Source organism: Phyllobates terribilis, unplaced genomic scaffold (assembly GCF_046119375.1).
Source record: "Phyllobates terribilis strain yellow unplaced genomic scaffold, ASM4611937v1 Scaffold_2__4_contigs__length_985480577, whole genome shotgun sequence".
Classification (NCBI taxonomy): domain Eukaryota; kingdom Metazoa; phylum Chordata; class Amphibia; order Anura; family Dendrobatidae; genus Phyllobates; species Phyllobates terribilis.
In genome coordinates, this window is record NW_027362762.1 from 888,511,412 (window position 1) to 888,536,607 (window position 25,196).

General features: G+C 45.2%; 1 long non-coding RNA gene across 2 annotated transcripts; it reads right to left on the minus strand.

Moving 5' to 3' along the window:
* Positions 1–339: 339 nt before the first annotated feature.
* Positions 340–7,890, minus strand: LOC141235920 (uncharacterized). Of its 2 annotated transcripts, none has more exons than XR_012301633.1 (2): positions 7,442–7,890; positions 340–4,008 (listed from the first exon to the last, which is right to left on the minus strand). It is a non-coding gene; the product is annotated as an uncharacterized lncRNA (long non-coding RNA). The 2 variants fall into 2 exon arrangements; XR_012301627.1 differs by having other exon boundaries at positions 7,396–7,890.
* Positions 7,891–25,196: the final 17,306 nt, after the last annotated feature.

The window sequence follows — 25,196 nt, forward strand, 5'->3', positions numbered from 1 at the left end:
TTTGTTGCTTCTCAGCAGCCGACACATCCTTTTTCTTTCCCATTTTGGCAGAAAATGTAGGCTGCTTAATAATGTGAGAGAGCCTTCTTAAGTAGTCTTGCCTTTCATTGGACACACCTGCCAAACTAATTAGCACAGGTGTCTGCAATTGCTTACAGTGATATAAAGAGCCCTGACACACATCACCATCAATGAGTTTAACTGACAAACAAACAAATTCTTCCCTTATTGTTAAAGACGGGAGGGGATCTCACTTCTTCTCAGGTAGACAAAAGAGATTACCTATATAGATTTCCTATAGGAATGACGCTTCAAATAAGACACTCACTACAGACTGTCTCAAGAGAATGATTCTGTTTATTTTAAGATGTAATATAATTATATACCCCAATCAACGTGGGTTGTGCTTTGATACATGCGTATGAGATGATGTAAGTAATATGTTATCTTTGGCGCAGAATAATTAAATAACAGGTGCTTGTCAATACATCTGCAGGATATTCATGATGTATGATACTCCCAACATCCTTTCTCACTGATAGTACTGAATACAGTTCAGGTCATGGTGAACTTAGGGAGTTTCTTGGTGGTGATATATTGGGACTTTATTTTGTGTACAGACATAGGACAAGTATGATAATTATAAACCAATGAGCCAATTCTTATAAAGGTCATGAGAACACTACAAGAAAACAGAACAAACAAAAGTATTGCTAAATAAGGATTATCTAACTGAAAAACAAGTCTTCTTAAAGGCAATGATTCGAAGCTGACCCATTATTTTAACAATTCCCCTCTTTTTATCATCTTGTCATACTGTCTGTCCCTCATGTCCCTACCTAAATTCTAGGCCTGCAAATTAACCCTACTTCACGACATCACGGGGCTTACCCTCCGTATGTAGTGGGATGCCAGTCCTGCTGCGCATCCGTTCAAATTAATTTGTTATCAGACCCACTGTCCCTTACTTTCCCTACCATTTTCTGAGTATAGTTGCTATATGTATAGAGGGATTGTCAGGTATATGTCTACTTTAATATAATAGACTGCTGTGTATATACAACTACAAGTTATATGTTCGGTATCTTTGAGCAAATAGTAGCTGAGAGTTCAGCATCTATCAGGTTCCATCCTCTGCTGGTAGGATTTGCTTTTCAGACCAATGGTTTTGCGCAGAACATACAATCCGATAAGTCTGCTGCAGTAATCTTGTTGCAGAAGATGCATTCTCGCTGTACTGTGGTTATTATTGTAGTAAGGACTTGGGTTTGTTTCACTTCAGTGTCTGTATCAATTTTATGTTGGGATTTACCTGGAAAACATTTACAATTAGAAGCAAGAATTTTCTTTATCATCATCACAAAAAGTTTCATGATTATTGCAACCACCACTATTATAAACACAGCCTGGATCAAGAAATGTATGACACCACTTATTCACCCTCAAACTTCCCTAAATAAGTTTAAAGGATTCATGCAAGCGAGCCACTCGGGTAGTGGTAAATTTTCTAAGGCATTTGCCTTCCGCACACCTTCCTTGATCCGCTGTGCTTGTTCTATATCCCGGACGAGCCCCCACAGGCCTCTGGCCATGATGAGAATAAGTCGATACAGACAAGCACATACTCATAAATGCCTACCTTCGGGAGCTGAATGAAATCTATCTGAAGTCGCTGAAACGGGTATAATGGTCTCACAGTGCACTTTGGTGGCACTTTCACCGTTTTTCCCACATTGTGACATGCACAGATTATGCATCCCTGTATGAATTTAACAGCAGCATAGTGGAATTCTGGTGCTACCCAATAGATCTTTACCTGACTTACCATTGCATCCTTGGACTGATGGGTTGGTCCATGAGAAAGAGTGCACATCATAGAGTACAGGGATCTTGGCAGACAGTATTTGCCATCTGCTCTCCACAGTCCATCCTTTCCCTGTTTAGCTGAGCGTTTAGTCTATTCTTCCTTTTCTGGTGCAGAGGCCTGATCCTGTAGGCTCTGCAAGAGATCCAGGTCCACACTCCCAGACACTTGCACAGTGAATGTTTCTACTGGGAGGGGCAACAGGGCTGCAGCTTTTGCAGCTGCATCCGCCCTCCTGTTTCCCTCAGCCTCTTTTGTGCACTCTTTGGTGTGAACTCCAACGCTCTGTGGAGTTGTGCTACTGCTTCTGCATTCTTTATGGGTTTACCAGAAGAACCAATAAACTTTCTGCTTTTCCATATGGGACCATAATCATGGCAAATGCCAAATGCGTAGCGACTGTCTGTAAAAACATTCTCAATTTTGTTTTCTGCAATTATACATGCTTCAGCGAGTGCTTTTAACTCAGCTTCCTGGGCAGACATTCTAGGGGACAGTGCCTCATCCTTTAATACTTCATTTTGACTGACTATGGCATAGCCTGTATGGGGCTTCCCATCTAGGTAGTATCGGGAGCCATCTACATATAGCTCTAGATCCACCTCGGAAATTGGTGTTTCTTGTACATTGGCTAGTGGTTTAGTTTCTGCGTCCATTAACTCAAAGCAGTTATGCTCAAGGTGTAATGTTTCATCATCAATTGGTTCAGGTATTAGTGTGGCAGGGTTAAGAGTTGTACACCTTCTGATAGTGACATTTGGGAGAGTCAATATTGCCACCTCGTACTTGGTCAATCTGCTCATGGACAGGTGTTTTGTCCTGGCCTGGAGCAGAAGTTCCTGTACTGAATGGGGATCTTGAATTTCTAGTGCATTGTCTAGCACTATATTAGCCACCTTTTCTTTCAACATTGCACAGGCGGCTACCGCTCTGATGCATGAGGTTGCTCCCTTTGCAACAACATTGAGCTGAGCAGAGTAGTATCCTAGAGGACGATGTCTACCTCCATATTTTTGGGTGAGCACACTTTTAGCATGCCCCCCTGATTTATGACAGAAAAGGAAAAATGGTAGGCCGTAGTTGGGGATTTTTAGTGCTGGTGCTGAGAGAATGGCGTCCTTGAGCATTTGAAACCCCTGTTTTTCTTTTAGGGTCAGCAAATAAAGCTGACCCTTATTGCATGCAGAGAGCATGTGAAATAGGGGCTGCATCATGGCAGATGCAGAAGGAATCCACTCTCTACAGTTGCTGACCAGCCCCAGGAACGTTCTTAATGCGCTGGAAGTTGTTGGTTCTACAGCCTGACTGATTGTTGTTTTTTTTTTTTTTTTTGTTTGTTTTTTATTCCTTTCTGGAGTGATATGTTTGAGTGGGAAGGAGATACAATGTCCTAAGAACACTACTCTTTCCTTTGCAATTTACAGTTTTTCCTTGGATACCTTGTAACCTTCGTGGTACAAGAAGATTAGTAAAGATAATGTCTTTTTTAAACATACATCCTTACTTGGGGTACACAACAGTAGATCATCCACATACTGAAGTAGCTGAATGTCTTGATTCTCAGGATGCCAAGAGAGAAGTACTCCTGCCATTGCCTCTGAGAACATGGAGGGAGAAGTTGCTCCCCCCCCCTGAGGCAACCGGGTCCAGCAATACTGCTTTCCTCCATGGATGAAGGCAAACAGCAGCTGGCTCTCATCATCTATTGGCACTGAGAAGAAAGCATTACTGAGGTCAATCACTGAAAAATTTTGCATTAGATGGAATTTGATTTAATAGGGTATGTGGATTTGGTACTATGGGCGTGTCTACAACCATTAATTTATTAATCTCTCTCAAATCATGGACCATACATTCCTTGATTATACCTTTTTCTAGGTATTTATTCACCTGTAGTGCAATTGCTTCTGTTTGCTCCTTGCTCAGGGGATATTGTCTCATACGTACCGGTGCAACACGAGGCTTCAACCTAATTGTCACTGGGGTTATTTTTAACAGTCCAACATCCGTTTTATCTTGTACCCATAGTACGGTTGGTACGTTACCAGGCATCTCCTGTATGTTGTCATCGAGACCTGTATCCACCTCCTTTTCAAGTTGAATTATTGACATCATTGTTGATATTGTTGTTTCAGATAATGGACCTGCAATGGTAACACCTTTCTTTCCAAATTTAATCATTGCATTCACTACATTAAGAATGTCTGCACCTATTAAATTTCTAGGATATTTATCTGAGACAAGAAGATGGGTACATAAGTCAATAGCATGTGCTATCTTTAACATTTACAGGTTCAGTTTCCTTTTAGATGTGACCCTTCTCACCGTACCCAAAACAGAAACCCTTTGTTTACAATCCTCTGGGTCCATTTATTTTATTTTTTTTTTCCCGTCTACTTTTCCGCCTAAAGTAATTCGGGTAACTGACTTTACTGTGTCCTTAATAGTGTCCTGAAAGGCATCTGGGTGTATATTTACCATAATTGGGGTGACCTTATCTTTCTTTTTCTCTTATTTATGGCCTGTTCTAATCCTCTGAATGTGGATATTTACTGCTCCAAGGGGCATATAAGCATTCTGGGTGCAGCTTAAACACCTCTGCCCTGAGGTCTTCTCTGAGACCAGTGATAAACATATTTCTCAGAAACCCCAATTCCCTTGGATTATTCAAATTATAATCATGATCTTTAAACACAGCTACGCACCTAGCATGGAATTTATCAACCGTTTCCTCAGGTTCTTGGAATATCTCTGGCATCCCTGAGATAAGGCTTTCTGCCATTATTTTAGTGACTGCATTTAACCGGAGGATAAACTGTTTCCTCGATTCTAGGGTCTTAGTGTCACCCGGTAGCGCTTCTATTCCGTCTCCTACGTGGACCTGTTTAACCTTTTCCACAAGTGGTACTCCACCATTGAGACTACAGAGCGGTACCAGATCACTCCAAGTGGCATCATAGTTCTCAGCTACCCCTTTCACCGTCTTATAATATCCTATCGGATTCTTATACATGTCTGGAAAACTATTTGCCATGGACAATTGTTCTGACCTAGACCATGGTTTATACCAAGTGGTGGTATCCGTTTTACCTGTTGTCCTTCATCCCCCTGTGTACCCCTGGTTGTTTGTGTAATGACTGGGAATGCAGCCGTCTCTGGTTTTCTTTTGTCGAGATTACAGTTTTCACACTGAAATATTGTATTACTATCCTGACATCCTGGGCAGATCCATGTTTTAGAGCGTAGTGCTATTGTTCCTCTTAGCTGCTGAGTGCGGGGAGGGTCTGTGGGCTGCATGTGTGTGCCTGCGTTCTCCTCTCCACCGTCCTCCTCACTGGCAACTGAGCTGATAGCTAGATTTTCCCTTTCTCTCTCTTTATCCTCAACCCCCCCAAGTCCCGTCCTTGCCTACTTTTAGTTTTAAAATTATTTTTTCTCGTGGAGTCATGGTGGGGATGGTGTCATATGCAGGTGAAGGGATCTGTCACTATCTGTAGTAGATGCAGTACTATGCGGGGGAGAAAATTGATAGTGCTGGCACTATGTATGGTTGTTGGGGAGGTAGAAACCTCGGACAGTGATTTTTCTTTCTCAACACTTACACTTGACTCTGACCTATCACTTGGCTCTAATCTATTCTCTGACTGAGCGGAGGGCGCAGCCTGGATTGGACCTTGTTCCCGACTAGGTGTCGGGGGTTGTATGACATGAGATCTGCTTCTGATCACTACCTGATCAGTTTCATCATCATCGGGAATTAAAAGGGGATGATGTCTCTCACTAGTTCTCAACCAGGCTGCAACCTGTGCTCCGTAATCATGCTTATCAATCCATTGTGAATGTTCCTGACTAAACCGTTTCCATCTCTCAGCATCTAGGCATCCCTTGGCTGGCATACCAGCTCTTTTTCAATATCTTTGTTGCATCTTTTACAGCTGCCCTGCCATGCTCCATTCTCACCAGATCACACATGGTGCACCTCGGATCCTTGTTCCTTGATCTGGAGATTCGAGCACCCATAACAGGATTTGTCAAGGGTTGCGATCCCTATCTTCAGTATCCTGCTATATAATCAGCTGGGTCAACCAGTCAGATACGTTAGCTGGTTACCCCTGATTCAATCAGCTGGGTCAACTGGTCAAGTACGTTAGCCAGTTACCCCTGATTCGAGGGACTTAAGCTGAACTGCAACTCTTTGCTCTGCTCTGATGCTGAGACAAGTTTGTCTAAACAAATAAATGTAGACTATTATAAACAAAAACCGTTCCAAAAGCAATCGCTATATATTCTTCATACATCTGGGTCAGAGTCCTCACTTGAAGAATATCCTACGTCTATTCCTGAGTCCGTGCCAATATTGGCAAGATAATTATTATGAGTAATAATATCCTGTCACACAGGCATATACCATCTGTTTTCTATAATATACTGCCACTCTTTACCTATAGTGTGTGGATGTGGAACAATATGGCAGGGAAAACTCGGTATGTACCGTTACTTCTCCTATACTGGTGTGCACTTACAGGGTACAAATGTATCCTTTCCAGAAACGAAGCAGTATCCCTACCATGAGGCTTTCGCTTTCTCACTACTGTAACCGAGCACAAACACTTTTCACAAGTCATGTATACTTTTGCAGCCTATCAATTATTCATTTCTCTTAATCACCACTTCAGTCATTAACACCTCCTCATTCTCCACCACAGCACTTCTCATACTCCAATTCCTATTAAAATTTTCTAGGGCAACTGGGCAAAATAACTTTATATCCTGTGAATCCTGGATTCTATTTATTGCTCTAGCTGAATCAATATCACAATATTCATAAATGGTATAAGGTTCAACAAAACAATGACTGTTAATATTCACATATACTAACGTAAGGAATGTATTATCTTCCTCCCGTAGCCCCCTAACCTTCAGATTCCACACTAATCTCGCAGCTTCCTAAAATGCGTGACAGCTCCATTGTTGTATTTGCTAAGCAGAGTACTACACACGCATTCAGCACACGTCATCTAATCACTTATATCTCGTACATTTTTGCTATAATAAGCATGAACTTAACACAGTTACACTTAGTATGAACGTTAGTTAAGTTGGAAGCAGCAATGATTGGGGATGTAGAAGTACTATGTATATATTATATGAAATAGTTAATGCATGCAAAAATACAGATATATGATATAGTATTTGAATTAGTAATTTTCCAGTTATGTGAAATTGTTAGTAATAATATATATTAAAAAAATTAATAATAATAATAATAAAATTGCTACCTGAGGGTTTCCCGTTCAAGATCCCCGGAGACTGACCTAGATCGACCCCACCTTTCCCGGAGAGAAATTTGCTCAGAGTGTTAAGGCCACTCACTTACCCGGCCGGGGTTTGTTTCTGTTCGGGATAGGGGTAAAGCAGTTGTTCAGTCTCAGATGAAATTAAAAGGAAAAAAATAGATCTCGCTGAAGGGCATCCAGCTGTTAAAGACGGGAGGGGATCTCACTTCTTCTCAGGTAGACAAAAGAGATTACCTATATAGATTTCCTATAGGAATGACGCTTCAAATAAGACACTCACTACAGACTGTCTCAAGAGAATGATTCTGTTTATTTTAAGATGTAATATAATTATATACCCCAATCAACGTGGGTTGTGCTTTGATACATGCGTATGAGATGATGTAAGTAATATGTTATCTTTGGCGCAGAATAATTAAATAACAGGTGCTTGTCAATACATCTGCAGGATATTCATGATGTATGATACTCCCAACATCCTTTCTCACTGATAGTACTGAATACAGTTCAGGTCATGGTGAACTTAGGGAGTTTCTTGGTGGTGATATATTGGGACTTTATTTTGTGTACAGACATAGGACAAGTATGATAATTATAAACCAATGAGCCAATTCTTATAAAGGTCATGAGAACACTACAAGAAAACAGAACAAACAAAAGTATTGCTAAATAAGGATTATCTAACTGAAAAACAAGTCTTCTTAAAGGCAATGATTCGAAGCTGACCCATTATTTTAACATTATCACTCCTAAACACTTTTTGTATAATAATTTGGAACGCAGTGTACATGTGCTTTTCCGCAAAACACCAGTGGTTCACGTAGTGAATCTTACAGTTCTAACTTGCCAACCGTGGTCTGTATGGAGTTGTTCAATAAAGGGCCCAAAATTAAGATAACATAGATGGGAGAGGTCTCTATGAATAGGAATTCCTAAGTATTTGATACCCTGTGAGGGCCAGGCAAAGGGAAAGTTGGACTGGATGGAATCCTATATGGATTTGGGGAGGGAGACATCGAGGGCCTCAGACTTCGCTGCATTGATTTTAAAATTTTACCATGTAACAAAGTGATCTATTTCAGCCATAACAGCAGGGATGGATATATGTGATTGAGTGATATATACTAGGACATCATCAGCAAATAGAGAGCACTTGTACTCGGTGCCTCCCACCTCAATCCACCTAATATTGGGGTTATGGCGAATTGATGAGAGCAGGTGCTCCGTCACTAGGATGTATAAGAGAGGGGACAGAGGACATCCCTGCCTTGTCCCATTGGTGATTGTGAAAGGTGATGAAAATGTTCTGACGCACCCCCTGGGCCTTGGGACACCCGGAGCCGGACCCTTTTTGGTGGATGCTGGTGGTTGTAGTCTTCGTGGCGGCGATCCGGTTCCGTGGCTCAGGGCGGTCAAACCAGTGGCGGAACTATTTATGTGATTTTGATGTTTAAATGTCCGACTACGCCACCCGTGGATTGCGGTCAGAGTGAACCGCCGCTACAGGGCAGACCGCTAAGGCTGGTGTTGTGGGTGCAGCAGAGCATAGCATAACTCCCCACGGGAGGAGTATAGCCTCAGGGCAGTGTATGCGGAGGATGGGGGTGATGGTGCAGGGCAGCAGCAGTAACGACACGGAGTCAGTGATGCAGTTCAGGGCCTTTACTCACAGTTCTTATTATCCAGACCACGTCTGCAGGTAACGGCTGCCCACGTCGTACTGTGCTCACCAGGTGAGGGGCTCAGACAACTCCCAGATAACTTTGGAGCGCTTCACAGAACCCCCTTTGTGTGTCCTTTGTCTGGCCTTTCTTACCAACACTTCTGTCCGGCTGCCTCGGGCCTCCTCTTGGTAAACTTGGCGCCAGTTTCCCTGACCCTATGTGGTGCCTTCCTAGCGGGTGGAGCAAGGGGCTGCGCCACATAAAATGTCAGAGCCTCCGGTTTCTAGCTGAGGGTCGTTTCCTGCCTCCACTAGTTCGGGGACCGGTCTCCCCCTTTGGCCTGACCCCTCCACGCAGGTGGATTCGGGCGTGCGGTGGCGACTCGCCCGTCCGCACCCCTGGGATCCCTTCATTCCTCGTTCCTGGAGCCTTCTCCGCTCCTCTTCCTTCCTTCTCCCTCTTGCAGGCCTGGGCCTCTGTTACTAGGCCCGCCTCCGGAGCAGAGCTCATGCAGAGCCCCTGCTCCCTGCCACTTCTGCTCAAACTTCTCTGCACTGAACTAAGATGGTGCCCACCTTTTATACTCCCTTCTCAATGCACCCAGGAACTGCTTCCTCCCTGCTCCTGCACTGCAGGGTTCCCCTTCCTCAGTGTTCCCTCCCCCCACTCCAGCCAGGGACAGGGACTGTCGTGCCCATCTCAGGGGCATATTGGTCGCCCTGCCCCACGGCAATGTGGTGTAATGCATGCAGGTGTCGGGTCCTGATCCACACTCCATCCTTATCTGAGAGTGAGATATCACACCTCTGGGTGAGGTGCAATACCTCTGTAGCAACCGAGCCCTCGGTGCTACAGTTCCATTTATCTTCAGCCTAGGTGACGTATTGTGATACAGGGCCGTGATTTTGGCTATAAAAGGGTCCCCTAGACCCCTACCCCAAGCTTTTTAAGAGAATCATATATGGCGTGCCAGGAGACTCTATGGAATGCTTTCTCAGCATCCAACGAGAGTATCTACTTACAAATTTTTAACTGCATCTAGCCCAGGAAATACTTTGTGCCTAGTAGCAGTGTCTGCTAGTCAGCGGATTATCCCGGCTGTTAAGCAAGCTACACCACCTGTAGTTTGGACACTTAATTTTTTCAAAGGAAATGCTTCGGGACCACGGGATACTCAGTGAAGAGCATCAGGAGGCACCCCAAGGCATAGGGGCTGGGACTGGCACTAGGATGCCTTGCGGTGGACAGCCGAGCTCGATCCTTATAAAAGCTTTTTAACTGCAGCAGCTTTAGTGGACGCTACTGGAGCTGGAATTACGCGGCTGCTGGCATGAGACTTGCCCTCCAATAGATCCTTGTAAATGGATTTAAAGTGTATTCATTCAAATTAGAGGGACAATTTAAATTAAAAAGCTTAGAGCTGCCTCCACCACAGGGGGGCTCTCTCGACCCACCAGCGGACAGGCACCAGTATTGGGAGAGGGGGGCTGGCCGTCAGGGTTCACCGCGGCTCTGGCACAAACCCGGCGACACGGAGGTGGCACGGGCAGGAGCGGACTGGCCGTCTCGGCTTCTCACTTTTTGGATTTTAGAAGGGCATGACATGCCTATATCTGTGTCTCCCCCTCCTTTTACTCCTCCACCTCTTTTCTTTTCGCATGACTATATGTACTTGTCACTTTTCCATGTGTTAGTTGTGTCTTCTGAGCAGTTTGTCAGCTTTTGGACACCTTTGAAGGTGTTTTCTATGTGTTTCTATGTGTTTTTGTTTGCCTGCCATTGGTTTTAACGGTGTTCGAAGGTGTTCGACGAACAGTTCGACGAACAGTTCGGCGAACACACGGGTGTTCGACGAACCGAACCGAACTCGAACACTACGGGGGTGGCTCAACACTAATCGTAAGCATGAAAAACACATATGAGTGGTCATATGATAACTGCTGCAACCCGCTAACAGCGCCAAATCCTGACTATGAGTGTACTTCATGCTGTTAGGATTTGGCATGCTACAGTGCTTCATTTTATAATTAATGCTCCTAACATAAATACAGATTTAACTTCTCAGGTTGCACAAAACTTTATTAACAAAGGAAAGTATCAGTTTATCTGATGTTTGGATTGCTAGATGTGTACAGGCTCAGAACCAATAACAGTACATAAATACAGTACCAGAACCACAACACTATATGAATACAGCATCACAACCACCAACAGTACAGGAATCACCAGAATCATCCCCATGTCATTAATACATCACTAAAGCCACTATGAATGCATGAATACATTAAAAGAACCACCATCAGCATATGAATAGATCAAGATCACCAGAACCACCAACATTACAGAAATACAGCACCAGAAGCACAATCAACACAGGAATATATCATAAATCTCAGCATAGATGTATAGAGGCCAGTACAGGTATTCAATCTCAAAAAATTGTTCCCATCATACTTCCCTCCATACTATCCCCACATACTTCCCCCTCACGTTCCCCTAATATTTTCCCCCACACTGTCTTCTCACACTTTTCCAGCCATACTATCTCCCCACACTTTTCTCCACATACTGTCTCGTCACACTTTTCCCCTCATACTGTCCCCTCACAATTCCCCTCCCCCCATGTTGTTCCTTAACACCTCCTCTTTATACTGCTCTATCACAGTTTCCACCCATACTGTCCCCTCCAGGCCCGGCTCCAGGAATTCGTGGGCCCTGCTCAAAAGAGTCTCACTGGGCCCCTTTAACACATACAACAATTCATGATGCACAGATATGGCAGAGAAATATAGGTATAGTACAATGTCAATGATTTCACTTACTTCTTAGATTACATGAGTGATATCTATTGTAAATTTTACAATAGCTCAGAAACACCGGTGAATACTCGCAGCGCACATTGCGTGACCTGGGGGGATTCAAAAGATTTAATTTTAGACCGGACAGTATAGTCCTCTATGCAGTATAATGAGCCCCATATATTGCTCCATACATAATGGGCCCGATATAATGCTCCATACATAATAAGCCTTATATAATGTTCCATACATAATGGGCCTCATATAATGTTCCATACAGAATAATGGACCCCATATGTTGCTCCATAAGAATAATGGACCCCATAAAATGCTCCCTACAGAATAATGAGCCCCATATAATGCTCCATACATAATGGGCCCTATATAATACTCCATACATAATGGGCCCAATGTAATGCTTCATACATAATGGACCCCATATAATGCCCCATACAGTACATAATGGAGCCCATATAATTCTCTATACATTATGGACCCCTTATAATGCTTCATACATTATAGGCCAAATTTAATGCTCCATACATAATGGGCCCCATATAATGCTCCATACATAATGGGCCCCATATAATGCTCCATACATAATGGGCCCCATATAAGGCTCAATACATAATGGGCCCCATATAATGCTCCATATATAATGGGCCCCATATAATGCTCCATATATAATGGGCCCCATATAATGGTCCATACATAATGGGCCCCATATAATTCTCCATATATAATTGGCACCATATAATGCTCCATACATAATGGGCCCCATATGATGCTCTATATATTCTGAGCCACATATACTGCTCCATATACAGGGTGGGCCATTTATATGGATTCACCTAAATTAAATGGGACTGGTTGGTGATATCAACTTCCTCTTTGTGGCACAGTAGTATACACTGTGTGCAGAATTATTAGGCATATGAGTATTTTGATCACATGATACTTTTTATACATGTTGTCCTACTCCAAGCTGCATAGGCTTGAGAGCCAACTACCAATTAAGTAAATCTGGTGATGTTCATCTCTGTAATGAGGAGGGGTGTTGACTAATGACATCAACACCCTATATAAGGTATGCTTAATTGTTAGGCAACTTCCTTTCCTTTGGCAAAATGGGTCAGAAGAGAGGTTTGACAGGCTCTGAAAAGTCCAAAATTGTGAGATGTCTTGCAAAGGGAAGCAGCAGTCCTGAAATTTCCAAACTTTTGAAGCATGATCATCGAACAATCAAGCGTTTCATGGCAAATAGTCAACAGGGTCGCAAGAAGTGTGGTGGCCAAAAAAGGCGCCAAATAACTGCCCATGAATTGAGGAAAATCAAGTGTGAAGCGGCCAAGATGCCATTCGCCACCAGTTTTGCCATATTACAGAGCTGCAACGTTACTGGAGTATCAAAAAGCACAAGATGTGCGATACTCAGGGACATGGCCAAGGTAAGGAAGGCTGAAAAACAACCACCTATGAACAAGAAACATAAGATAAAATGTCAAGAATGGGCCAAGAAATATCTTAAGACTGATTTTTCAAAGGTTTTATGGACTGATGAAATGAGAGTGACTCTTGATGGGCCAGATGGATGGGCCAGAGGCTGGATCAGTAAAGAGCAGAAAGCTTCACTCCGACTCAGACGCCAGCAAGGTGGAGGTGGGGTACTGGTATGGGCTGGTATCATCAAAGATGAACTTGTGGGATCTTTTCGGGTTGAGGATGGAGTGAAGCTCAACTCCTAGACCTACTGCCAGTTTCTGGAAGACAACTTCTTCAAGCAGTGGTACAGGAAGAAGTCAGTATCGTTCAAGAAAAACATGATTTTCATGCAGGACAATGCTCCATCACATGCATCCAACTAGTCCACAGCGTGGCTGACCAGTAAAGGTCTAAAAGAAGAAAAAATAATGACATGGCCCCCTTGTTCTCCTGATCTGAACCCCATAGAGAACCTGTGGTCCATCATAAAATGTGAGATCTATAGGGAGGGAAAACAGTACACTTCTCGGAACAGTGTCTGGGAGGCTGTGGTGGCTGCTGCACGCAATGTTGATCGAAAACAGATCAAGCAACTGACAGAATCTATGGATGGAAGGCTGTTGAGTGTCATCATAAAGAAAGGTGGCTATATTGATCACTAATTTTTTTGGCTTTTGTTTTTGCATGTCAGAAATGTTTATTTCTAAATTTTGTGCACTGATATTGGTTTACCTGGTGAAAATAAACAAGTGAGATGGGATTATATTTGGTTTTTATTAAGTTGCCTAATAATTCTGCACAGTAATAGTTACCTGCACAAACAGATATCCTCCTAAGATAGCCAAATCTAAAAAAAACCCCACTCCAACTTCCAAAAATATTAAGCTTGGATATTTGAGTCTTTTGGGTTGATTGAGAACTTAGTTGTTGATCAATAATAAAAATAATCCTCTAAAATACAACTTGCCTAATAATTCTGCACACAGTGTATGTGTGGCTCCCCAGGGGTCCGGTTGCCACAGTGGCATTGCCTCCCTCACAAGGGGTGATGCCATGCCTGGAAGAAAGGAGGGGTCTCATAATCAGGTATACCAGCATACAACACTTTCCTGGCTCCAGACCAGAAAGGGGAGCTCCTCCCCTTAGCAACTGGAATCTTGAGGTGGGGTTAGTTAGAGTGAGTTGAGAAGAGTTGAATTCAGGACAGCGACGAGGAAGGACCTGGGGAGGGTAGCTGTGTACAAGCTCGCACCAGAGGAGAGAAGCGCAGAAGAACAGGACACCGGAGTCCGCGGTTGTGGGGCACTGAAGGCCCAGCAGCAGAATCCGGAGGGCAGGAGACTACAGGTCTCCCGGCCCCCTCAGACGCCTGGCGACACAGCAGCACCATAGGGTCCAGCACCGCCATGTGGGAGTGACACTTAAGGATCAATGAAAGAGGAATCTAGGACTTCAGCAGGAGGGAAATTACTATGTAAAGGCTGGAAAGTTGTGAGATCTGCTCTTCTGTGACCCCAACAAATATAGTATTTTTTTGGGGGGGGGGGAATTAAAAATTTTGCTATGGGGCCCCATGATTTCTATGTACGCTCCTGCTCACATACCGGGAAGGAATTTTAATATACTGTAATGTATACAGTGTGTGTGTTGTAGCTGAACTGTGGGTTTTGAGGATATAGATGAGCTGATTGTGGTGTAGTTCAGCTATGAGTGTGTTTTGATGATGTCGCTCAACTGAGTATGTTGCAGCTTAAATGTGTGTTTCAATAATATAGCTGAGCTGAGTATGTTGTAATGGAGCTGTTTATGTTTTGATGATGTAGCTAAGCTGAGAAAAGTGTAGCTGAGCTATATGTGTTTTGATGATGAAGCTGAGTTGTGTGTGTTGATGTAGAAGAGTTGTGTGTGTTTGTAGCAAAGCTGTGTGTGTACCATTGCCGTGTGTGTGCAAGCGCATGTAGCAGAGCTGTGAGTGTATAAGTACAGCTGTGTGTAAATACACACATGTGCTGTGCATTTAGCAGAGTTGTGATTATTTCTGTGCCAGTAGTGTAGCTACTGGGGTAGTAGAGGGGGGCGGTTGCCCCAGGCTCCACGGTCAGAGAGGCTTATCTAGAGCTACAGATATCCTTAACTGTACAGGCATGAGCAGCACGACGATATAATTAAGGTCTGCGGCAGAGCCAGGGGCGGAACTACCGCCCGTGCAGCCGGTTCATTGAACGGGGGCCCCGAGGGAGAGGGGGCCCCTCCAGCCTCCAGCAGGGCCGCCATCAGGGCATGATTGCCCTGACTCCAGTATGGGGCCCCCTCGGAGCCCCCCCTCTTGTGCGTCTCTCTCCTCATGGGGCCCCCGGCCCCATGCTAAGCGCCGGGTCCGGGACATCTCAGCGCTGCGCTGCTCTGCTGCGGCAGCGCCTTTATGATTCCCCTGACTTCCGGTCATGTGACCGCGCCGTCACATGACCGGAAGTCAGGAGAACCTGGTGTCAGCGATTTGGACGAGCGCCAGGATTCTGCAGGGATCGCATGGGGGTATAACAAGTTTTATTTTTTTTTAAATACAATTAACTAGGAGTGGGGGGAAATGGGAGATGCACATGGGGGGGAGGGGGATGAGAGAGGTGCACATGGGGGGGGGAATGGGAGATGCACATGGGGGGGAGGGGGATGAGAGAGGTGCACATGTGGGGGAGGGGAATGAGAAGTGCACATGTGGGGGAGGGGGATGAGAGGTGCACATGTGGTGGAGGGGGATGAGAGAGGTGCACATGTGGGGGAGGGGGATGAGAGAGGTGCACATGGGGGGGAATGGGAGATGCACATGTGGGGGAGGGGGATGAGAGAGGTGCACATGTGGGGGAGGGGGATGAGAGAGGTGCACATGTGGGGGAGGGGGATGAGAGAGGTGCACATGTGGGGGAGGAGGATGAGAGAGGTGCACATGTGGGGGAGGGGGATGAGAGAGGTGCACATGGGGGGGATGAGAGAGGTGCACATGGGGGGGTGGTGAGAGCTGCACATGGGGGGGTGAGAGCTGCACATGGGGGGGATGAGAGCTGCACATGGGGGAATTGGGAGAAAATGAGCTGCACATAATGAATGTGGGGTGGGGGAGAGTAAATGATAAATGATGATGGGGTGGGGAGAGCACGGACATGATATAATGAATTGGGGCAGGGGGTGCATGTAAATAATGAATGCGGGGAGCAGGAAGTATAGAGTAGGGGGCGTTGCGGATGCAGGAGTGTAACTGGTAACAAATTGGTGGAAAGAGTAGAGGTTCTAATTAAATTATATATTAAGTGCCTATTTACAGTTAATGGGGGCACCGTGGTGGATTACAATTTATATTTGGAATGGTAGGTTGCATAATAACTATATATTAATGGTGGGTGCACGTCTGTATTCAGCTGCGTAATGTAGAAGTTGGGGAATGTGCTCTAGATAACTGTGTTATTTTATGCAGAGACGAGTCCTGTCTGGAAGACGTGATGGCGGTCTGTGCTGGATGAAGGAGAAAAGCGTAGCTGAAGGACTTCACCTAGAGACGTCACCAGTGAGTCAGTGTATTACATGTACACTTACACTATATACTATGTACCGGGCTCCTGTGTATAATGTCACTGGTGATCACTGTATTACCTGTACACTGACACTATATACAGAGCTCCTGTGTATAATGTCACTGGTGATCACTGTATTACCTGTACACTGACACTATATACAGAGCTCCTGTGTTTAATGTCACTGGTGATCACTAGATTACCTGGACACTTAAATTATACATACCATGTATAGAGCTCCCGTGTATAATGACACTTATGGTAATATTAGTAATGTGGTGGTAATATTAGTAATGTGGTGGTAATATGTGGTCTGGTCATGGTGTGGCAGTTTTTCTTCCTTCTGTGTGGAATTATTCGGTCACTATGTTGTGGTAATATGTGGTCTGGTCATGGTGTGGCGGTATTCCCTGTATGTGGCATTATTGGTCATTTAAAAAAAAAAATTGTATATGACACATTCCCTTAAAGAAAACGAAATAAAAATATATCTAAGAAGAGTATTGGATATTTTAAGAAAATTTTAATAGGTTAGAGTAGGGCCCGGCCAGAAGAGTCTACCTTATCGTGGTGGCGGCTTTAAAAATCTTTTGGCCAAAACAAAAGCTGCTGGCTATGTATGTGGCGCCGTCACATGGCCGAACGTCAGGAGAACCTGGTGGCAGCGACGTGGACGAGCGCCAGGATTCTGCAGGGATCGCATGGGGGCAAGTATAACAAGTTTTATTTTTTTTAAATACAATTAATTAACTAGGAGTGGGGGGAATCAGATGCACGGGGGGGATGAGAGATGCACATGGGGGGGGGTGAGAGATGCACATGGGGGGGTGAGAGATGCACATGGGGGGGTGAGAGATGCACATGGGGGGGATGAGAGATGCACATGGGGGGGATGAGAGATGCACATGGGGGGGTGAGAGATGCACATGGGGGGGGATGAGAGATGCACATGGGGGGATGAGAGATGCACATGGGGGGATGAGAGATGCACATGGGGGGGGATGAGAGATGCACATGGGGGGGGATGAGAGATGCACATGGGGGGGATGAGAGATGCACATGGGGGGGTTATGTTTACATAACTTTGTTGCCTTATGAAGGGCAGGGGGGGCCCCAAAAATTTCTTGCACAGGGGCCCACTACAGTCTGTGTCCGCCCCTGGGCAGAGCAGTGAGGCACGGTCTCCCAGCACTACTGCTCAGCCTCTCAGCCACGGCAGGATGATGTTGTGGCGCCGGCACACGCACAGGATGTCAAAGTCCCGGTCACGTCATCTTGCCGAGTAGGGACTCTGATGTCCTGTGCCTGCATAGGCTACTCGGCCACAGCCATCATCCTGCCGTGACAGACAGGCTGAGTTGTAGTGCAGGGACATCAATGCGTTGGTCCACCTAGTGAACTGATCAATATCTTGGATTAGGTGAGTATATGATGTTTTTTATTTTACTTCATACTTTTGGTGTGGAAGGGGGGCTCTTACATTTTAGGGGCTAATGTGGGGGGGCACAAAGTTTGGAGGCCATTGTACAGCGTGGGAGCTAATGTGGGGGCCCTCATAAAGGTTGGGGGCTAATGTGGTGGCCATCATATGGCGTGGGAACTAATGAGTGGGGCCCTCATACAGTATGGGAGTTAATGTGGGGTCCATTATATGGTAGGGGCCCTCAAACAATATAGGCACTTAGGTGGGGTCCACCATATGGTGTGGGAATTATTGTTGAGGCCTTCATGCAGTTTAGGGGTTAATGTGGGGGCTATCATATGGTGTGTGAACTAACATGGTGGCCCTCATACAGTATGAGAATTAATGCAGGGGCCATCATATGGTGTGGGAGCTAATAAGTGGGGCCCTCGTACAGTATGGGGGCTAATGTATTATTTTAACTAATATATTGGATACTGGCCTGTGACATGCAGTGAAACACCGCCCACAGCCCAGTCAATCAGGAGGGATGCGTGCAACTGGATCATACCTGGGTGAATCAAGGAAATCTGGAAGTTGATGTGACATCAGCGGATGTCAGCGGCAGCTGCAGCTGGGGTTAAGTGATGAGGACTGTGCAGTCATTGATATCGCTGCTCATAGTCACCTATGGCAGCAGAAGGTATTTTCAAAAATACTTCTTTACAAGGTTTAAATCGATAGGCAAATTTTATATTGTAGTGGACCACCTCTTTAACTGGTTTGAACATAGAGGTATATGGGTGTATAGAGCTGTATCTCTATGTACCAGTACAATGTGCCTATATAAAGAATATTAAGATTTGAGAGTCCTCAGTGGTTGATACCTTTTAATGGCTAACTGAAAAGATGGTAACAAATTGCAGGCTTTGAGACTACTTATGCCTCTTCATCAGGCATAGAATAACACAAAATCTGAAGAATCACATATTTATACACATCAGAGCATAAGAATAATGCAATAGATGAGACAAGTGACGTGAAGCAGAACTATGAGTATGGGAGGAGGGAGAAAGAGTCGTGGCTAGAGATGAGCGTTGTTCTACTCGAACTGTTCGCCAATCTCAAATTCGAGCTGTTTTGGGCGGTGTTCGAGCCGTTCGGCGAACACGAACGATTTGAGAAAAATTCGGCTGTTCGAGGTTATGTTCGATAACTGTTCGTGCACCAAAATCATAACTGGATTTTTTCTCAGTAATGATGAAAATTAATGTTAATACGCAGTTTGAGTGTACAGCGGGGTGGGGGGAGGGGCAGGGGATGGATCTCTGCAGGAATAATGAAGATCTCCATTTTTTTTTCTCTTTCCCGCATTTGCAGTGGGGAGGTGCAATCTGTCAGCCTATCAGCAGCGCACACACGGAGCGAACTGCTGTTTTTCACACAAGCAAGTGCATGTGTCATTGGCAGTGTATGTCACATGTCCTTGCCCTATAAGACCAAGCCATTTTCCCCGTCGCCACCATTTTCTCACTGCTGCAGCTGCGTGTTAGACGGCACCGCTGTTGTTGTGTGTGCTATACCTTGTTAATTTCAAGCCAATTTTCGCACAAATCTACAGATAGCTTGGGAGTAGGGAATAGTTATGATTGCAGACATTTTAAGGACTAGGTTACAGCATTTCCTGCGACTTTTATCAGGCAGGTCTGTGCTCTTAAATAGATAGATTGTGGGAGTAAAGACTAATTGTAATTGCAGTCCTTTTCAGGACTAGGTTACATCAGTTCCTATCAGTTTTTGCCAGGCAGGTCTGTGCCAGTGCTGTGCAAGTTTTTCACAGCATTTGGCTGAATCAAGCAAAGCTAATCCTTTTTGGCCTATTGCAGAGTGTGTTAGTCAGTGGAGTAGCCTATCTGTGTTGCAAGATATACCACCTGTGTATAGAATACCATTTTTTTTACTGCACCTAGTGAAGTAAAATCTTATGGGCATAGCATCATTCTATTAGTCCATCTATACTGACCTCCATCAGGTTGCAAATTGAATATAATTTTTTTCTGCATCTAGCTCTGAAAAAATATTTGGCCTTCTAGCAGTGTGTGGGACTTGTTCTATTAGTCCATCTATACTGACCTCCATCAGGTTGCAAATTAAAAATAATTTTTATCTGCATCTACCTCTGAAAAAATATTTGGGCTTCTAGCGGTGTGTGGTACGTGTTCTATTAGTCCATCTATACTGACCTCCATCAGGTTGCAAACTGAATATAATTTTTTTCTGCATCTAGCTCTGAAAAAATATTTGGCCTTCTAGCAGTGTGTGAGACTTTCTCTATTAGTCCATCTATACTGACCTCCATTAGGTTGCAAATTAAAAATAATTTTTATCTGCATCTACCTCTGAAAAAATATTTGGGCTTCTAGCTGTGTGTGGGACTTGTTCTATTAGTCCATCTATACTGACCTCCATCAAGTAGCAAACTGAATATAATTTTTTTCTGCATCTAGCTCTGAAAAAATATTTGGCCTTCTAGCAGTGTGTGGGACTTTCTCTATTAGTCCATCTATACTGACCTCCATCAGGTTGCAAATTAAAAATAATTTTTTTTCTGCATCTACCTCTGAAAAAATATTTGGGCTTCTAGCTGTGTGTGGGACTTGTTCTATTAGTCCATCTATACTGACCTCCATCAGTAGGTTGCAAATCGAATATAATTTTTTTCTGCATCTAACCCAGCCAATAGTTTTGGCCTAATACCACAGTTTGGCCACTCAGCTCTGCTCGGTTCCCATCCATTGTTTTTTTGTGCAAACAACTCCAGAGTTGTGAATTAGTTAACCACCAAAATGAGTGGAAAAAGGCCTGCTGCTGGTGGAAAGGGGAATAGGCGTGTTCGGAAGGAGAAAAAAGGTTGTGTCCGTGGGGTAGGTGTTAAAGCAACAGTAACATCTGCAGAAGAAAGACCATCTTCCAGCCAAACTAAAATGTCTACTTCTTTTAGCGGACAATGTGATAAGATCCCTTTCTTACGGCCATGCCAATCGCAACAAATTCCAGATGAGGCACAAAAACAGCAGGTGCTTCAACGGATATCAAGTGCTCCTTTAAGTGGGCTCTCCTCCACATCAACTTCAACATCACAAATACTCCAGTCCTCAAAGGTGTCACCCCAATCGCACTTGCTTCCTCACAGCTCCCAAATCTCCAGCTGCCCGTCTGAGTATGAGGTAGAACAGATGGTTGAGTCTGCAGAGCTGTTTACTCATACTATAGCCTGGGAATCAGAGGTCGACTCCAGCGCTTCTGTGAATCCAGACGAGGAAATGATCTGCACTGATGCCCAGAATCTTTATGAGTCGGATCCAGGACCAGACGCAGAAGGTTCTGACCATAATGTAGACCCTCATTCCCAAACTGTAACTCCTGTTGGTGGAGACAATGAGGAAGACGATGATGAGACTCAAATACCTGATTGGAGCGACAACTTTAGTTTTTTGTCAGGGCAGGAACAGGTTGGCTCTGAGGACGACGGGTGTGATAACGCACAGGGTGATGATGATGAGGTTGGAGATCCCACTTACTGTCAACCCACAGTCAGCCAAGAGATGAGGTCAGCAGAGGAGGTGGAGGAAGATGCTAGTGACGACGAGGTCAGGTTGCGCCTTCCTGGACAGAGACGTAGTACTGGAAGCACGTCAACAACTGCATCCTCAAACACAACTCTGCCTCTCACCACAAGTCGTGGTGGCTCTTCAGGTCGCATGGGTGCTAAGCCTTGCATAGCCTGGGCATTTTTTCAGATCGATAAAGATGACCCAACTCGTGTTATCTGTAACATTTGTCAGCAAAAGCTAAGTAGAGGCCAAAAAATACATAGTTTGAGTACTTCATGCATGAACCGGCACATGGACATGAAGCATAAGTTGCAGTGGGAAGCTCAGTGTGCTACAATGCGGCCTAGCCGGCCGGGCCAACCACCGTCTGCCATATCTTGTGCATCCGCGGCCTCTTCATCCTCTGTGACTGGGGGGACAGCAGTCACACCTGTTTTGGGGCGCAGACCTGCCACCTCTTTACCCGCAACAGCCAGCGTGATTGGCAGGTCATCATTTTCTTTGGAGGTGGTAACACCAGCTGGTGTTGAGCGCTGTCCGACATCGATAGCACCACCTTTGGATCAAGGCAACCTAACATGTCCGCCTGCATCTTCCTCACAGACCGGCAGTTTGCCGGGGACACCCTTATCAACCCCGTCTAAGCACAATAGCCAGCCCTCGGTCCCTCAGATGTGGACAAGTAAAAGACCATTTCCTCCTAGCCATGAGAAAGCTAAGAGGTTGAATTTCACCATCTGCAAGCTCTTGGCTACAGAAATGCTGCCTTTCCGCCTGGTGGACACAGAGGTTTTTCGAGACCTTATGTCCGTCGCAGTGCCCCAGTACCAGATGCCCAGTCGGCACTACTTCTCAAAGAAAGGTGTGCCTGCGCTCCACCAGCATGTCGCACACAACATCACCGCTTCTTTGAGAAACTCTGTGTGTGACAGGGTGCATTTCACCACAGACACTAGGACGAGTAGGCATGGACAGGGGCATTACATGTCGCTGACTGGGCACTGGGTAACTATGGTGACAGCAGGACAAGGGGCTGCTGTCCAAGTCTTGCCGTCCCCACGAGTTGTGCGTCAATCCTCTTTATGTCAAAGTTCCTCCACTGCTTCTGCCTCCTCAACCTCCTCTCGGTCTTCCACCTGCACCCAAAGCCTGTCTGGTCATGCCACAAGCTTTCTAACTGCGCAGAAGGGATCCTGCACACCTCCTTACTATGCTGGCAGTAGGGCTCAACGTCATCATGCGGTTTTTACTTTGAAATGTCTGGGAAATGTGAGTCACACAGCTGAGGAGTTGTGGTCAGCTCTGGAGAACCAATTTCATGAATGGTTGTCTCCACTGGACCTGAAACCAGGGAAGGCCGTGTGCGACAATGCTGCAAACCTGGGTGCGGCCCTTCGCCGGGGCAATGTCACACACGTGCCTTGTATGGCTCACGTGTTGAACCTGGTTGTCCAGCAATTTTTAGCCCACTATCCCAGACTAGATGGCCTTCTGCAGAGGGCATGGTCGCTGTGTGCTCACTTCCGCCATTCGCATCCCGCAGCTCAGCGACTTACATCTCTACAGAAGTCGTTGGGCCTGCCACTTCACCGGCTAAAATGCGATGTGCCTACCAGGTGGAATTCAACTCTGCACATGTTGCAGCGACTGTGGCAGCACCGACAAGCCCTGGTGCAATATGTTCTGACGTATAGCCTGGGCCAACGAGATCCAGAGGTGGGGCAAATCACGCTGGAGGAGTGGTCTCAGATCAGGGACCTATGCACCCTTCTGCACAGTTTTGAAATGGCGACGAAGATGTTTAGTGCTGACGATGCCATTATCAGCATGACTATTCCGGTGATTTACATGCTGGAGCACATGTTAAACAGAATTCGGAGTCAGGTGGTGGCACAAGAGGAGGTGGAGGAAGTAGAGGAGGAGGAGTTGTATGCGGAAGGGCTAACATCTGCAAGGTCCAGACGGTCGGCAGCACCAAGGCGGCAGGCATGTGTGGGTGGGGGAGATGGTTTTACCAGGGCACATGGTAGCAGCCAAACTAGTGAGGAAGGTGCAGGAGCCCAGGAAGAAGTGGAGGACGAACTGATGGAAGACTCATCAGATCAGGGAGACCTTGATCACATTTCTGTTGTGCGAGGTTGGGGGGAGAGGACAGAGGAAGGAAGCATGATTGTTACCTCGCCACCAACACAACAGGGACTTGGTGCTCCTGGATGCGCAACACACATGAGTGCCTTTTTGCTGCACTACCTGCAACATGACCCTCGTATTGTGAGAATTAGAAATAATCCTGACTACTGGGTTGCCACACTGTTAGATCCCCGGTACAAAAGTAAATTTGCCGAAATTATTCCTGCCATAGAAAGGGATGCACGCATGCAGGAGTATCAGCAGAGACTGTTGCAGAATCTTACATGTGCTTTTCCACAAAACACCAGTGGTGCACGTAGTGAATCTCACAGTTCCAACTTGCCAACCGTGGGACCGTCAAGTGTTCAGCACTCAAACCGTAACAGAACCACAGTATCTGCTGGTAACATCAATTTTGCGGAATCATTTCACCACTTTTTTAGCCCATCCTTTGCAAGGCCACAGGAGACAAGAAGTCTGACACATAGTCAACGCCTAGAGACGATGGTACAGGAGTATCTCCAAGTAAACATTGAAGCCATGACTGTTTCACTGGACCCTTGCTCTTTTTGGGCTTCCAATCTGGATAAATGGCCGGAGCTAGCCACTTACGCCTTGGAGATCTTGTCATGCCCCGCAGCCAGCGTTCTGTCTGAACGTGTGTTCAGCGCTGCTGGTGGTGTACTGACAGATAAGCGCACGCGACAGACTCACGTTCATAAATATGAACAAATCATGGATCCGAAAAGACTTTTCTACCCCTGTGTCATCCTGGGGAGAGTAAAAGCTTGATGATTGGTTAAAATCACCCTACCAACCGTTTTAAGCTTTCAAATTACTAATCATGTTTATCTGTATCTTGGCTGGAAAGTGCAGCACTGATCCTATTAGGCCATCTATACTAAGCTCCACCAGATTTAAAATTAATAAAAATTTTTAGCTGCATCTAGCCCAGAAAATAATTTTGGGGCTCCGAGATGCGCAAGACACATAAGTGCCTTCTTGCTGCACTACCTGCAACATGACCCTCATATTGTCAGAATTCGAAGTAATCATGACTACTGGGTTGCCACACTCTTAGATCCCCCAAACTTTTCGATCAAACTTTTCATTTTAATAAAGACCAAAAAAATTGTCATTTTTGAAATTATAAGCATTAGCAGGTTATTATGAAATCAAACAGTTTTCAACTCAAAACTTTATTCTAGGTGATGTTACATTTTCACATAGGACCCCTTGTTCGAAAGGAGCTTCTGAACTCTCTCGTCCATTGAATTTGTCAGGTTTTGGATGGTTTCTGCTTCAATTGTTTTGCATGAGGACAGAATACCCTCCCAGAGCTGTTGCTTAGATGTGAACTGCCTCCCGCCATCATAGAC